The 15,077-nt window shown below is 34.8% G+C and overlaps 1 pseudogene; it reads right to left on the reverse strand.

The window, feature by feature from the left end:
• Positions 1-11,858: 11,858 nt before the first annotated feature.
• LOC150064261 (large ribosomal subunit protein eL21 pseudogene) lies at positions 11,859-12,398 on the reverse strand (annotated as a pseudogene).
• Positions 12,399-15,077: the final 2,679 nt, after the last annotated feature.

Below are 15,077 nucleotides of genomic sequence, written 5' to 3' on the forward strand. Positions count from 1 at the left end.
GCCAAAGATCAAACACTAAATGTAAGAATCAGTCTTGTAACTGCTTTTTCATGCTATCCCTTTTCATAATTTTTTGTTTGGTTTGATATATACATATAATATTATATTAAATTAATAACATATCAATGCATAATAATCAATGTAATGGTATAATAATTGGTATATAAATTAATATTTATGTATGCATAATATGTATTGAATTTCTCTATTTCTTTTATTTGGAGAATGGTTTCTTTAGTTTTATTTGCAATTTCTTTGCTGACAGTTGCTACTCTTGTTAACATGTATTCATTCTGCTGGGTATTAATGGCTTTATTAAGTATTTTCTATATATTGTTTGCAAGTAATTTAGTATTTCTATAACTATATTAAGCACTCTTCGAGTCTTAGAATATAAACTCAGTCCTTTAAATATTCAATAGTAAAATTCTAAAATATTTCTTCAATTTATATCTATACTTACATCCTAATATCAATCTTTTATAGTGACTGCTTTGAATCAACTGTACAATTAAGTTTTCAATAAAACACCTTTACCACATGCTAAGAAAGGAAACCATGAATACAATAACACAATTCACACCAAGAATACAATAAGCACTGTTGCTGTTCTATACAAAAAAGTCCTTGTGTAATTTGAGATGGAAAATTGTTACATTAGCTTTTCTGGAAGATCTTGTACTACAGATGCTGATATTCACAACATAGATGCTGTTTAATTTTTAACAAAAACAACGTTATTTGACAAAAAACTGATGCTAGTTGTTTGAATTTTATGATTGTAGGTTACACATTTTTGGGGATGACAATTTTGTTAGCATTATAAGCACAAGAAATCTGTTAGTTTTTATTTATCCACTACATTAAATCAACATGACAATAAAATGTCAATAATTTGTTTTCATAACTTTTTCTTTTAAATATTTTGCAATCGCTGTACAAATCAGAAAGAGTGAATTCTGCTGGGTATGTGGCCTACTGGTAGTGTGCTCACCTATCAGGCACAAAGCCCTAGGTTCGATTTCCCAGAACCATATACACAGAAAAAGTGGTGCCATGCCTGAAATGGCAGAGTGCTACCCTTGAGTGTCAGGCTCTGAGTTCAAGACCCAAAACTGGTAAAAAAAAAAATAGTGAACGAACTTACTCCTAACAGGGAACATTTCAGAAGAGCCTAAGTAAAATATAAAAAACTATATATGTGAATTTCAGATTTTTCCTTCTACCCACTAGAAAATTCATGAACCAAACTGTGTGGTCCCCAACACATTTTTATAAACTATGTACCAGAATTTAAAGGTTATATCAAACTGATTGGTTATTTTCATAATATTGCCATTTTTCTCGTAAATGATCACTTGTTCTATAACTTTATCTGTACTTTCATATTCTCAACCTATCTGCAAAATATTATTCAGCCTTTGGTAAATTATCTTTCTTTCTTTTAATATACATATATTAGTTAGAGATCAAGATGTATAGACATTCATGTTGTGGCATTTATTCACTTTATGGCTTTAAAGTGAGCAAGTTATTTAATGACTAATATCAGCATTTAGGGATATAATTGGATTCCAGTTTACCTCTGGAACAAGAAGAAAAAAACATATTCATCTTGAGAAAGTTATGAATGTATTTATTAAATGTGTCATTCTCAAATGTAAAAGATTTAAGGAAACTTTGGCGGCAATAATAAAAATAAATATGGGGCTGGAAGCTCAGCCTCCTGGTAGAGCGCTTGCCTAGCATGCATAAAGCCTTGACTTTGATTCCTGAAGTGGTGCTGTGGCTCAAGGTAGAATACTAGCTTTGAACTAAAGAGCTCAGAAACAGCACCCAGGCCAAGATTTCAAGCCCCACTAAAGACAAAACAAAAACAAAAAACAAAGTAGGATTCAATGGTTATTTTGATGAACTTAGCCAATTATTTTTCTTCATTAAACAAATGTGTATTGCCTGGAAATCTTCAATATTCATTGTTCTGTAAACCTTATTGTTCAACAGCAGCCAGTCCCAGAGTTCAAGCTCAAGGACCTACAAACTAAGAACAACAAAAATCTATCTGAACAGATATAATAGAAAAGGAGAAACACATTGGCATCAAAGAATTGATCTCAATTTCTAGAGATCTTTATATTAAATGTAATATACCAGCTTAGAAAGACAACAAAACACGTATTTTTGCTTAAGCATATAGTCTACACTTTTAAAAGCTTGACATGAATGCAAAAAGGACATTTTTGGGGGGATTATCAGCAAAAGATAGGAAAAGGAAAAAACAGAAGATGGCAGAGGGGTGAATAAAATATTTCATGTACATGGCTTAAAACAGCATAAGCTCACTACATTTACCACAAAAAAAGAAAGGAAAGAAAGCAGAGAAGAAAATAAAATGGATAAGCAAGGATAAGAGTCGAGGTGAATATGATTATATGAATGTTAGGACATAGCACAAGGAAATTACTTTGTGTGCTTAACGTGGCTAAAAACAAAATAAACCAAGACATGTGAAAGGGTATCAATGTATGGGAATTAATGCACCATCTATCTGGCAAATATCATGTAACCCTTCTATTAATTACAATAAAAATATATGAAAAAAAAATCCTCTTAAACTTCACTCGCCGCTCCCCACCCCATCCTTTCCCTATAGGGGATTTACTCACACCCTTTAAAATCAGTCCAATTGTAGCCTAATCCTAATTACCTTTAAGCACGGGGTTCCCCCCCACCAAAGCCCTTTGTATGACCTGTGAGTTTCTGCCCACTTTGTTTAGGACTTCAAATCTAAGCATCAAGTGAGATTTAGCTCCCCCTTTTTGCTTTATGGCTTTTTAAAACCTTACTCATTTAGTGAGTCCCACTTACTTCCTTTCTTGTTTCTCTGGCCTTATGTGCTCTCTCCCACCCCTCTCCCCCATGAAAGACAAGATCTTTGGGGGTAGTTGGGAGAAGGCCAATGACAGTTTATTTACTAACAATTCTTTTGTTTTGTATGACTTACTTTTATTTATTTATGAGTTTGTTTTTCTCACATTATGGGGTAAAAAGAAAACTGTATTTTCTTCCCCAGCTAAAGATTTGGTATCAGTAAGGAATCCTTTGGAATTGTTCAATATCTCCTCTTGTATTGGCCTTTTTTTTAAAAAAAAAAAAAGGATAATTTTAAGTTTCACTATGAGACAATAAGACCTATTGTTGGCTGAAGAATACATCATGAAAAGTCAGACTCAGCATAAGAATCATGCTACTACATTAGTATTGCTGAGATGCAACAACAACAAATGAAATATTTTATTCAAAAAAAAGAGAAAAAGAAAGAAAGAAAAGACAAGAATGATTGAGGGCTACAGGCTCAAGCTTATGTCTTTCCTGTCTGTTCTTTGAAAGAAGAAGAGTAAGAGAAAATCCTCTTTTAAGAATAACCACCACCAGAAAAAAAAATCATAGTTCTAAAACACTGTCTTGGGGCCGGGTGCATGGCCTAGTGGTAGAGTGCTTTCTTAGCATACATGAAGCCCTAGGTTCAGTTACTCCATACCACATTTATAGAAAAAGGTGGAAGTGGTGCTGTGATGCAAATGATAGAGCACTAGCCTTGAGAAAGCTCAAGAACAATGCCCAGGGTCTGAGTTCAAGCCCCATGGCTGATGCAAATAAATAAATAAATAAATACAAAAAATAAAACACAAACTTTGAAAATGCAAGGGTATTCCACAGAAAGAAAGGAAACAACATAAGAAACTGCATGGTTGTACAAAATTATATAAACTGTATGTGACAGCCTTGTACTGATTTTTCCAAATCCTCTACCATCTCCCAGTGGTTTCCAAATCCAGAGCATCCTGGCACAGGACTCTATTTCTTTTTTTTTTATTGTAATTAATAAAAGGGTTACATGATATTTGCCAGATAGAAGGTGCATTAATTCACATATTGATACCCTTTCACATGTCTTGGTCCCCATTACCCTCCCCTCCACCACCCCCATCTTGGTTTTCCCCCCTTCCCTATCCAATTTCAAATAACCAAATACAAATAAATCCAATGTATCAGATAACAAAGTGAGATACTGTAACAGTATGAGATAACCAAGGGACAGCAAAAGAGATGAGAGATAACATAGTACATTAAGGACAATAATCATTCATTATATGGCTTTTGTTTCAATATCCTGGAGGTCTTTTCAATTAGCTTCATACTATATGGCCTTATGTATCAAGGTTTTGCAGATCTCTGCTAGTAGAGCCCAAGGTTTCTACTGATTATGACAAATGAGGGAAACCATTGAGCCTAAGTTCCTTTGAATCTGGCTTACTTCACTTAATATGACCAACCATCCATAAACTAGGGCATACTAAATCCACTAGCACAACAATGTTCATTGCAGCATTATTCACCATAGCAAAAATATGGAACCAACCTACATGTCCCTCAGTTGATGAGTGGACCAACAAGATGTGGTATTTATACACAATGGAATTCTATGCTGCTGTCAGAAAAAATGACATCGCCCCATTTGTTAGGAAATGGAAAGTCTTAGAAAAAATCATATTAAGCGAAATAAGACAGGACTCTATTTCTATGAATGAGAGAGGATGAGACTTTTCATCTGAGACTGTTTCCCGTTCATAGCCAAGGAAAGGAGACACAGAATTGAACACCGTTTCTTCAATGTCCTTGAAGAGCACATCGTGCAAGGCTGCATGTTAGTGGCCATCAACCAGGAAATATTCAGTAAACAGATCTTGCCCTCCATTGATTCTGAGTTTACTTTACAAAACCACTTGTCCCTTCTAGGACTTCCCTTGCCAATCACCCTTTGGAAAAGGCCTGAGAGAGACACTCCCTGATGACATGCAGAATTGTTGGTCAACAGCATGTGTGTAGAAATAAACAACTAAACGATCTTCATCTTTGGGTCATCCCTTTTCATTCCAAAGAAAATCATTCTTTTTTAGAGCTAGTGATGCTCACGTATGGATATGGGCACTGGCACTCAGGCATGTACATCACAACGGCGCCTCTGCTACATTATCTGAAATATAATTACACTCTTCTCCAACAGTATGATTTGTGCTTAAAAAAATAAATAAATAAACTAATTTCGGACATACGGGCGTGTTTAAAACTCATACTATTCTTATTTTCCAAATGATGAAACCAAATGATTTATACCAAATGGTATAAATTCAATATAAAGAATTTATACTGTACCAGAAATTTGAAACAAAGTTAAAAGCTTCTTCTGTGGTCTTTTGAACTTCAAAGGCACTGAAGTCAGACCTGCCCTGGATTCAAATCTTAGCTCCACCTAGAGAGTTTAGGAGAACTAATCTCTCTTGGCCAACAAGGAAATGATTAGAACTGAAGGTATCTAGAATATTCCACTGTGAAGAGGGTTCTTTCTTTGTTTTTTTCTGAATTCCTCTGATCTACTTAAAAGTAGAGCCTCCCAAAAGTACACAAACATCATAAATCTCCTCTTAGGAATTTATAACCTGCAAAGACTGACTTTTACTCAGGAGAATGGAGAGAAGGAAAAAGGCTTTAGCAAACCCTCATTTCTCTTATCTACTCTGCAGAGGCTCAGTTCTTTCTCCTAATGGTTTTTCCATAGGTGGCTTTCTGTCCCTCTTGCCTTTTACCTGTTGGACTCAAATTCTAACTTGGTCGTATATCTCTCTGAACTCCCACAACTACATGTGAATAATGTAAACTTATGTGAATAAAAATCATTCTTCTCAAAAAAAATAAATAAAAATGTAAAACTTTCTAAGAAAACTTAAGAGTTGAAAGGCAGCAAAATTAGTACATACACAAAAGGTGAAATGCTGGTCGGGAGTTTGGCCTAGTGATTAAAGTGCTTGCCTAGCATGCATGAAGACCCGGGTTCGATTCCTCGGTACCACATACATAGAAAAAAGCCGGAAGTGGTGCTGAGGCTCAGGTGGTAGAGCTCTAGCCTTGAGAAAGTCCAAGGACAGTGCTCAGGCCCTGAGCTCAAGCCCAGGACTGGCAAAAAAAAAAGTGAAATGCTTTTATGAAGAAAATAATGTATGATTTTGTTCAGGAAACATGAAAATAAACATAAATCCTTTATTATTTGTCAATTCTATTAAGGTCTATATTATATGATCTATTCTCTGTGAGAGGTCAACAAATGTTCTCAACTTCTTGAGAAACAAAAAGAGTGGAAAACTTCATTAGCAGAAAAATTTATGCCTGAATGAAACTTACTTCAATACAAAAAATATTCTATTGTATATTTAATATATGAAGAATAATTAAAATGTAGCAAACCAACAAACTAATGACTAACAACTAATTGAGGTAAATGATTAATAACCAATTGATAATTTTAATATAAATTGTCATTGCTGGATTTGCTGATCTGGGGAGACAGATGATTTGATAGTTAGAAAACCAAAGTTCTAAGAGAAAACCAAAGTTCCTAGAGTGTGACTTTTCCCAGACCTCTGAAATTCATATTTCCTCAGGTTAGTCAGAAAATCTTACATTCCCACTATTTGTATTTCATTGATTTTTTTTGGCATGGTACACAGTTTTGTCTAATGGACAAAACTGAATTAAGATGATTGAATCAAACCCCTGACCTTGCCTCTTGGCAGCCTTACCACTCTTCTCAATGGTCTCTTAGTGCGTAGATTCATCTCTGAAATTAATGCTGCCTATTCCTGTTTACAGAGAAAAAAATTAAATGTAAGAACTTCCTTGTAACCGTTATTTCATGCTATTCTTATAGAATTTACAATAAATTTGTGAATAGCTTATATTTTTGTTAAAGTTTGTGTCCATAAAAAAAATTAAAAAATGAAAACAAAAAGAGAAAAGCAAATGATTTAGGTCCAACACGCTCTTCAAAGCCTATTGCTAGAATTTAGCTCAGTGTTTAGAATGAGATGGAATCGAGTCAAAGGCAGCTAGATATAAGTCAGAAACGCAGCCTGTATTCTACAGTCAGCCAGATACACACACATAAACTTGCCAAAAGGTGGAGTTATAAGAACCATGCACACTACAGACATTGATATTAAGCCACCTTAACCCTAGAAACAGAATCTGTGTGCTGTTACCTATGGATTCGAAATACCTTTGCTTAAGGTGGACCTCGTTTCCATCACTGTCTTTTCACCAAATCAACAACAGAAAGTAAAAAGTAACACCAAGAACTATAACATTTGATGATTTAGATTAAGATGTAGAAAATAGCCATTTAGTAAATATACCATTTAGTAAATGATTTAAAATGTATATTAGATATTGTGATGATCTGTTGGGTTTTGTCTTGCTTTGCGCTTATAATTCTCTTTGGGCTATGTTTATCAACAGATATGGCAGGAAGTTAGAACATAAATTCACTTTAATTTTATATATTAGTTAAAGAAATGAAAAAGAAAAGTCAGATTATGTGATATCATAATTCTTCAGTAACAGAACTTTGTAATTATACTTTATGATTTCAGAAAATGTTTTTATTTGCCAACACTACAAGTTACTATGACAAATTTGGCAATGATTGCATTTTCTTATCTCTAGGACCTTGATTTAATATTAAAAAGAAATATTCATATGTCACTATAAATTATCTGCGTGCTTTTTTTAAATTTGCTTTCTTACTTTCTTTATTGTTGTTGTAAGACCAGGAATGAAACTTGATACTTGATGGTTTACTTGGGGCTCTCTCAATTGAGCCATACCTTCAACCTCTGTATTCATTTTTTCTTTTTTTAATATATATTTTTATTGTAATTAATAAAAGGGTTACATTATTCACTAGATAGAAGATGCATTACTTCATGAACATTGCTACCCTTTCTCATGTTGTTATTTCTTTTTCTAATTTGAGACACCTATTTAATGGTTTATGATTAAAATTTTCAAATTATATTTATTCAGTGTACATTCTCACCATAATTCAGGGAACGTTTATTTTAAAAAGCAACTATGAAAAAGTGATGCAAAAACTTGAGCATGTTACTAATTCAGATAGGTGAACTGATAGAGGATTTTTTTCTCATTATTTTATGTGAAAATAAGGCAACAGCATTATACATTGATAAAAATTGGTAAAAAGTCATCTTTTTGAAAAATGAATAGACAATCCATTTATAATGCATAACTCCTCTTGTATCTGAAGGTACATCCTCCTTCATTGTTACACATAACTGCACATTTCATTCCTTTAAAAAGGGAGGTTACAGAACATGCAGAAAATAGCCACAACATAATCACACAGAATCAGAAATGTGTGATTTGTAATGTCACAGGAAGCCCTCTTCTTTGGTTGCTACTGGAAATATGTGATTTTTCAGGGGAAGCATAATTCAGAGTAGCCATACAAATCTTACCATGCATGCAGGGTTATTTGTCAAAATATTCTGACCTCACTATAAAGAAAAATGTTATATTCACTTAGAGTTTGACTACTAGAAACAGTCTTTTCTATTTAAACCTAATGTATTTCATATCTGTAGTCACACCTTTATGGATCTATTGAGTAGGCAAGTAATAATATTTGTGTTTCTTCCTTTTAAGAGAATAATTTTTAAATGTTGATTTTCCCTCCTTGAAGATATAGCCAGAGAAGAAATGGTAAAGAAAATCTGGAAAAGAGAAAAGAACAAAAAATAAGAGAAGGAACAAGCCAACAAAATAAAAAAAGAAACCATACTTGAAATTTTCTTTACTTGGACCTATAAATTTTCCAGATAATGTAATGATACTTCAGAAGCTATATAAAGTGAATATAGATTTCCAGAAAAACTCAACCCAATTCAAACTGTCAATATTCAGTAAGAAAAATAAATGTTACAAACAGTAATGGTCAAGATATTACATGTTTATACCTCCTCTCCTCCTTATGCAGGGATATATGCCAGTCATTTATTTCTTTTTTATAAATCCATTGCCCTTACAAAGTTAACTAATTTATATTACTAAATAGAGACTTCTAAAGGGGTATAAAAAATCAAGAATGCATCTAATAGATTTTTCATCCCAAGTCTACATGATTTTCTTTTGTTTTTATAAAGAGAGAAGAAGTATTTCAATCATTTTCTTCAAGTTGAAGAGTTCAATGTGAAATTATTGTAAGATGAAAAAACAGCAAAGCCACATTTTGAGACATCAAATCTTGGAATCTTTATTAAAAGGATGGTGACTACAATTTGGACTCCTGTCTCAAAGACCAGCAGCAATGAAATTAAGCCTAGGAAATTAAGCCATGAAGCCCAGACAGGAAAGAAAGAACAAAAACAATACCAACAAGCCTATTCAGTTCCAACAGAAAGCTGGATTGGGATGCCATGGTGACCAGGGAAAAACCAGGAGACAGGAAACAAACACAGAGACATGTGACATGGCATCCTGGTGCCTAACCTGTCTAGGCCTTAATAGAGTCAGGTCAATGGAATAGGGTTACAGGAAACTACCAGTCCCAGGAACTGGACTGACAGGCTTAGTAATTTTTCAGCCAAATGCCTGCCTCCTGCCTTCAGGGACTCAGGCATGCCTACCACCTGGGTAGAGGGGTTTCATAATGGGCTTCCCCCACCATGAAGACAAGATGGCAGACCCTACCATCCACCATGTGGCCAAGAAAGCACTGGTCAGACCAAATATCCTATTTCAAAATCAACAAGAATTATTTTTTTAAAAAAGTTGTTCTTTAATACATTTTATGTTTTCATATGAGAGTCCTATTAGCAGAGAAATTACGCATCACATTTTAAAAACAACTTAAGTTGTCATTTTTTTCCTTTGGCATACATTCTCAAGTTTGCCCTCTTATACAGTTATCTTTCCAATTATTTAGCCATATGTTCGCATGACCTTCAAAACATAGTCTATTTTCACTATGCAAAAAGAGGTCCTTCTGTCTGTGGCAATCATAACTTACTTTTTCTGTCATACTCTATTTTTCCCTATCAGTAAGCATAATAGGTATTTAATCATATAACTGCAAAATAGCTTTCTTTTAAAATATAATGAAATCATTTGCTTTCTAATGGCTTTTTTAATTTAGGATAAAAATAATATTCTCATAACATTTTTAACCCATGCAAGGTTGTATAATATACTACTCTTACCAACAAGGAAACTGTTAGAAGTCTTCACTGAGTAAAGAACACCACACATGTGAAAGGTTTAATGTCAGAGGGGCTGTCCAGCTTCTTCTATCTAGAGAATACCAGCTGCCATTAAACTAAGAGAGCAATTATAGGGAGTGGACCTGAAGGAATGGAGTGGGGAGTTATAAACCTATAGGAATAGGGAAGTCGAAGTTTACCATTGTGTACAGGAAATTGACTGGGAGGATAGATGGAAAATAATTGTGGGGAAATTGTAGCAGTGGTCAAGCCAGATGGTCAGATCAGGGGAACAGAGATGCAGGCAGCGAGGTAGAACCTGAGCATCCTGAATACAAGCTACAGCAGGATGACTTCACCACAGCCAATGTTCCACTCTTTTTGGGTTGCAATTGGCCAGGACAAAGCAGCACTGTTCTGTCTTCTAGGGCTGTTTCCTGCTGAAAAGGGACAATGTTTTTATGGGGTGGTCTCTTAATGGTGCAGACATCCCTCAAACTCCTTGATATCTACCAACTAGGAACCATCTGCTTAACAATTTGGTTGCTGAAAATTTCAGTCTGTTCCAACAGCATCTCCTGTAGGCATGTAAAAAGGCAGGGTAACAAAATGACAGTAGTAGGGCAGGTAGAGGGTCTCGGAGTGGCATGGGCCAAGAAGTATTGGGCCCCAGCAGGGTCCAGCAGACTCCTTTAATGGGAAGATACCAGGGGCTAAAGTAAGATGCAGGAATCTATTAACATAAAAGTAGGCAGGACAGGGGGAGGTAGGTGCAGTCAGAGAGGGAGGCGGGGCCAATCCATGGGTTCAAGGTAGCCTTATTTTACATCACAAACCATAGCCAAACCTCCCAACCAGGAGACAGGCAGGTTGCATCTCCAAAACCAGGAAGTGAGCACTGGGTCATGAGGTAGGCCCTTTACCCTTGATGTGACGTGCCCCACAGTTGAAGAGGCTGTCTTTCTTCCATTCTATTTTTTTGGCTCCCTTATCAAGGATTAGGTGGCCATAGTACTGTGGTTTAATATCTGGGTCCTCAATTCTATTCCATTGGTCTTCAGGCCTGTTCTTATGCCAGTACCAAGCTGTTTTGGTCACAAGAGCTCTGTAATAGAGTCTAAAGTTTGGTATTGAAATTCCTCCTGCGCTGTTCTTTCTGCTAAGAAGTGTTTTTGCTCTACAGAATCTTTTATTATTCCATATGAAATTTTGGATTGCCTCTTCTATTTCTTTAAAAATGACTTTGGTATATTTATGGGTATTGCATTGAATTTGTAGATAGCCCTTGGCAAGATTGCCATTTTCATGATGTTAATTCTTCCAATCCAGGAGCATGGGAGGTTTTTCCATTTCCTCAGTTCTGTTTTAATTTCCTTTTTCAGGGTTTTAAAGTTTTCATCAAAAAGTCCTTTACATTCTTAGTTAAGTTAATTCCTAGGTACTTTATTTTCTTTGAGGCTATTGCAAAGGAGTTGCTTTCCTGATTGTTGCCTCATTCATCTCATTGTTGGCGTATAGGAAGGCGGTTGATTTTTGAGGGTTAATTTTATACCCTGCTACCTTGCCAAAGTTTTAAATCAGCTCAAGCAGCTTTGGAGTGGAGTCTGTAGGGTTCTTTTAAATACAGAATCATGTCATCTTCAAAGAGGGAAATTTCACTTCATCTTTCCCCATCTGGATCCCCTTTATGCTTACTTCTTTCCTTATTGCTCTGGCTAGAAACTCTTTTTTTTTTTTATAGTCCAGAGGTCTTTATTTTTTTACATCTCTTAGTCCATGAATTCACAGGGGATAGGTTCCAATAGCTCAGGTTCCTTCCCATTGGTTCTCACAAAGTGTGCTTCTCTGGGTGGAGTAGGCTGGCGCTTCAGTTGAACCCAGGTTCCTTTCTCTTTGGCTTCCTTCTTTTTCTGGTCGTTTTCCTTCACCCATTTCAGGAAGCTATCTTGGTGCTTAGAGTGCTTAACATGTTCAATACGCACATTAATCCTCTTTGCAAGTATCTTGCCCTTAATTTGTTTGTTCACAACAATGCCAACAGCATACTGGGTAACATTATAGACCCTTCCAGTTTTGCCATGATAACATTTATGGGGCATTCATTTTTGAACTGTGCCCATTCCCTTGATGTTTACAATATCACCCTTCTTGTAGATTCTCATGTATGTGGCCAAAGGAACAACTCCATGCTTCCTGAAGGGCCTAGAGAACATGTACCGGGTACCTCTCCTCTTTCCCTTTGTGTTCGTCATTTTGGCAAATTACTGGAAGATGGCGGTGCCAGCCAAAAGGCTCTGGCTAGGAATTCTAATACTATGTTTAAGAGGAGTGGAGACAGTTGGCATCCTTGTCTCATTCCTGATTTTAGAGGGAATGGCTTTAGCTTTTGAATGGATATTCTAATTTAATTATTCTTAACTTTCACAGTTGCAGATTATTTGTTATCTTCAAACATCTTTTAAAAAATGTCCTTCTTAGGTTATTACCCATCCTTTTATATCTCTTAGAGTGTATATCACTGGTATAGAAAATTACTTAAATATAAATATTATAAAAAAAAAGTATGTAAGCCTCAAATAGTAGCTGGAATGATTCAGAGCAATATAAATGAACAGGCAGATTTCATTTCATATTTTAATGTAAAAATTTGTGCTATATTTTAGTTAATCTTAAAAATAGTAAAGTCCAAATTTTCATAAAGTAGGTATTAAGAACTAACCATAAGGGGTAAATTGGGCATCAAAGCACACACTTGAGACTCCAAATTGAATAATTTGATTTGTAAACAGGTACTTAATGTACAAGAATCCATTACACATGCAATTATCTGTCTTCAATTAATTGTGTTCTTCTCTAAGGAGTAACTTCAGAATGTTTGTTTCAGTTTTCCTTGCTGTAAGACTTGTTATCTATAAACATTTATTTTTCTTGTGCTCTAGCTTTCAACTTTGGGAAAGACATTACTAAAAGCAATTATTATGTGTCTGTGAGAAAAACATGGGGAGTGGATTCATTCTATTCCAGGCCTAAGTCTTCTTCTTATCAGCTTCCTTCCTCTGACCACACAAATACACATGGCCTGGAAAGAAAATAGGCTTCTATTGGAGGTGAAAAACAATGTACTAAGAAATCTGTATTTGTATGCAAGGAAGTTCTTGTTACTAACTCCATATACTGGGTACATTTTTCACAAAAATAGCACAGTAAAGGCCCATTTTAGGTTGCTTGAATGTTTCTGTATTATTCCTGTAAGAAATTAAATATCAATTTTATAAGGCAGAAACAAAGGGAAGACACAATATGAAACATCAAAGTTGGATTCAAGATATTTTTTATCTACCTTTACACAAAGATCATCTCTCTCCTGTTTCTGCAGCCATTAATATGCATTCCTCAAATAACTTCTAAATGGCCCTTTCCTTTGGTATATTGAAACTTGTTTCCAAATTCTGTTCATAGAGAAATATGCTTGATTCTTCTCCCCTTATTGTTTTTCATCTCTAATTCCCCCAAATTGTTATTTGCCATTTTTCCTTGAAGCTAAAAGGAAATCCAGGTACCCCTCCCATCCCCTTTCCAGTGGATGAACAGATCCAAAAACCATAGATTTTGACATTTTCACCATTTGTGGTAACTAGAAGGTGCCTATAAATCTACAAGCAAGCACACTGGATAGTTAAAAAATACACTGGGACATGATAAATTATCCATGTTTCTAGACATTCACCAAGAGTGAGACTAAAGGAGGATATTCTTAGGATAAGGTCACAAAGGCTCAATACCTATGTGCATCTGACATATAAAATAATACCGAAATGAACTTAAGGAACAGGAAACAAGAGATTTTATTTTATTTTTCTTTGTTCCTATTTTGTTTACAATTTCTTTTGTCTTGTTTTGTTTGCTTATCTGTCTTTGGGAGGGCAAGAGGAACACAAAAAAAGGATAGACAAAGGATCACAAAGGCAGCAAAAATACTTTTCAAAATGACTTATGTAATGATAACTTCTCTGTGTATCACCTTTACAATAGCAACAAATAAAAAAGGGAAAACTGGACATTTTAATTTTAAAACAGATGCTCTATAAACTATACTGCCATTCTAAGAAATACTCTGGTCTTATTTTCTATCCACCATGGTTAAAGCTGTCCCTTGTACACTTAACACTAATTAATGTATCATTCAGAAATGAGTGACTTTTGAAACATTAAACTGGAGATACCGTTCTTGAAAAATATCACAATGGAGATTTTATTTGTGATATTGTGGGGCATCAAATTGTGATGCCTCTCAGTCACCTTCTTTTAAACTCTTTCCTATTGTATATACTACATGGGTAAATTTTACTTTTGACTTTGAATAAGGACAAAATATGAACTCCTAACTGCTGGCTTAGAGGGACATTAGCAGTCTCACTCTAGAAACAGACCACACACACAGGTTTGAGTAAAAATTATTACTGCAGAAAAATGGAAGAACAAGTACAATGATGAATTGAGATAAAATATGGAAAGGAAAGCCGCTTTTGGAAATTTTCTTTACAAGCTGACAAGAGAAAATTCTGGGATATGAGCACCTCAGAGATTCAGATTGACCTGTCCTTGAACATGAGGAAATTTTCCAGCTATTTTTTCTAACTCTTAGGAGTCACAAATTGGAAGTTAGAAATTCATCATTAATGATTACATTTATTTTCTACAGTTTGGGAGAAACAATCCTCAACCATGGACATGTAGATTCATCTGGGTGAAACAGTAATTCAGTCAAATGTTCACATAAAATAGTTTAAAGAAGTTCAGAACCTTGTGAATAGAAAAAGCTGAGAATGTAATAATATTAAGAGGCCAAAATTTGTTACTTTTATTCAAGATATATAATTATAGTCATTAGTCTTCTCTCTTGTCAAGCTTAATCTCAAAAAGAATTTGATAAGTATTTGTTATATTATAGAATTCATAAACATT

Source organism: Megascapheus bottae, chromosome 4 (genome assembly GCF_031878675.1).
Source record: "Megascapheus bottae isolate mThoBot1 chromosome 4, mThoBot2.hap1, whole genome shotgun sequence".
Classification (NCBI taxonomy): domain Eukaryota; kingdom Metazoa; phylum Chordata; class Mammalia; order Rodentia; family Geomyidae; genus Megascapheus; species Megascapheus bottae.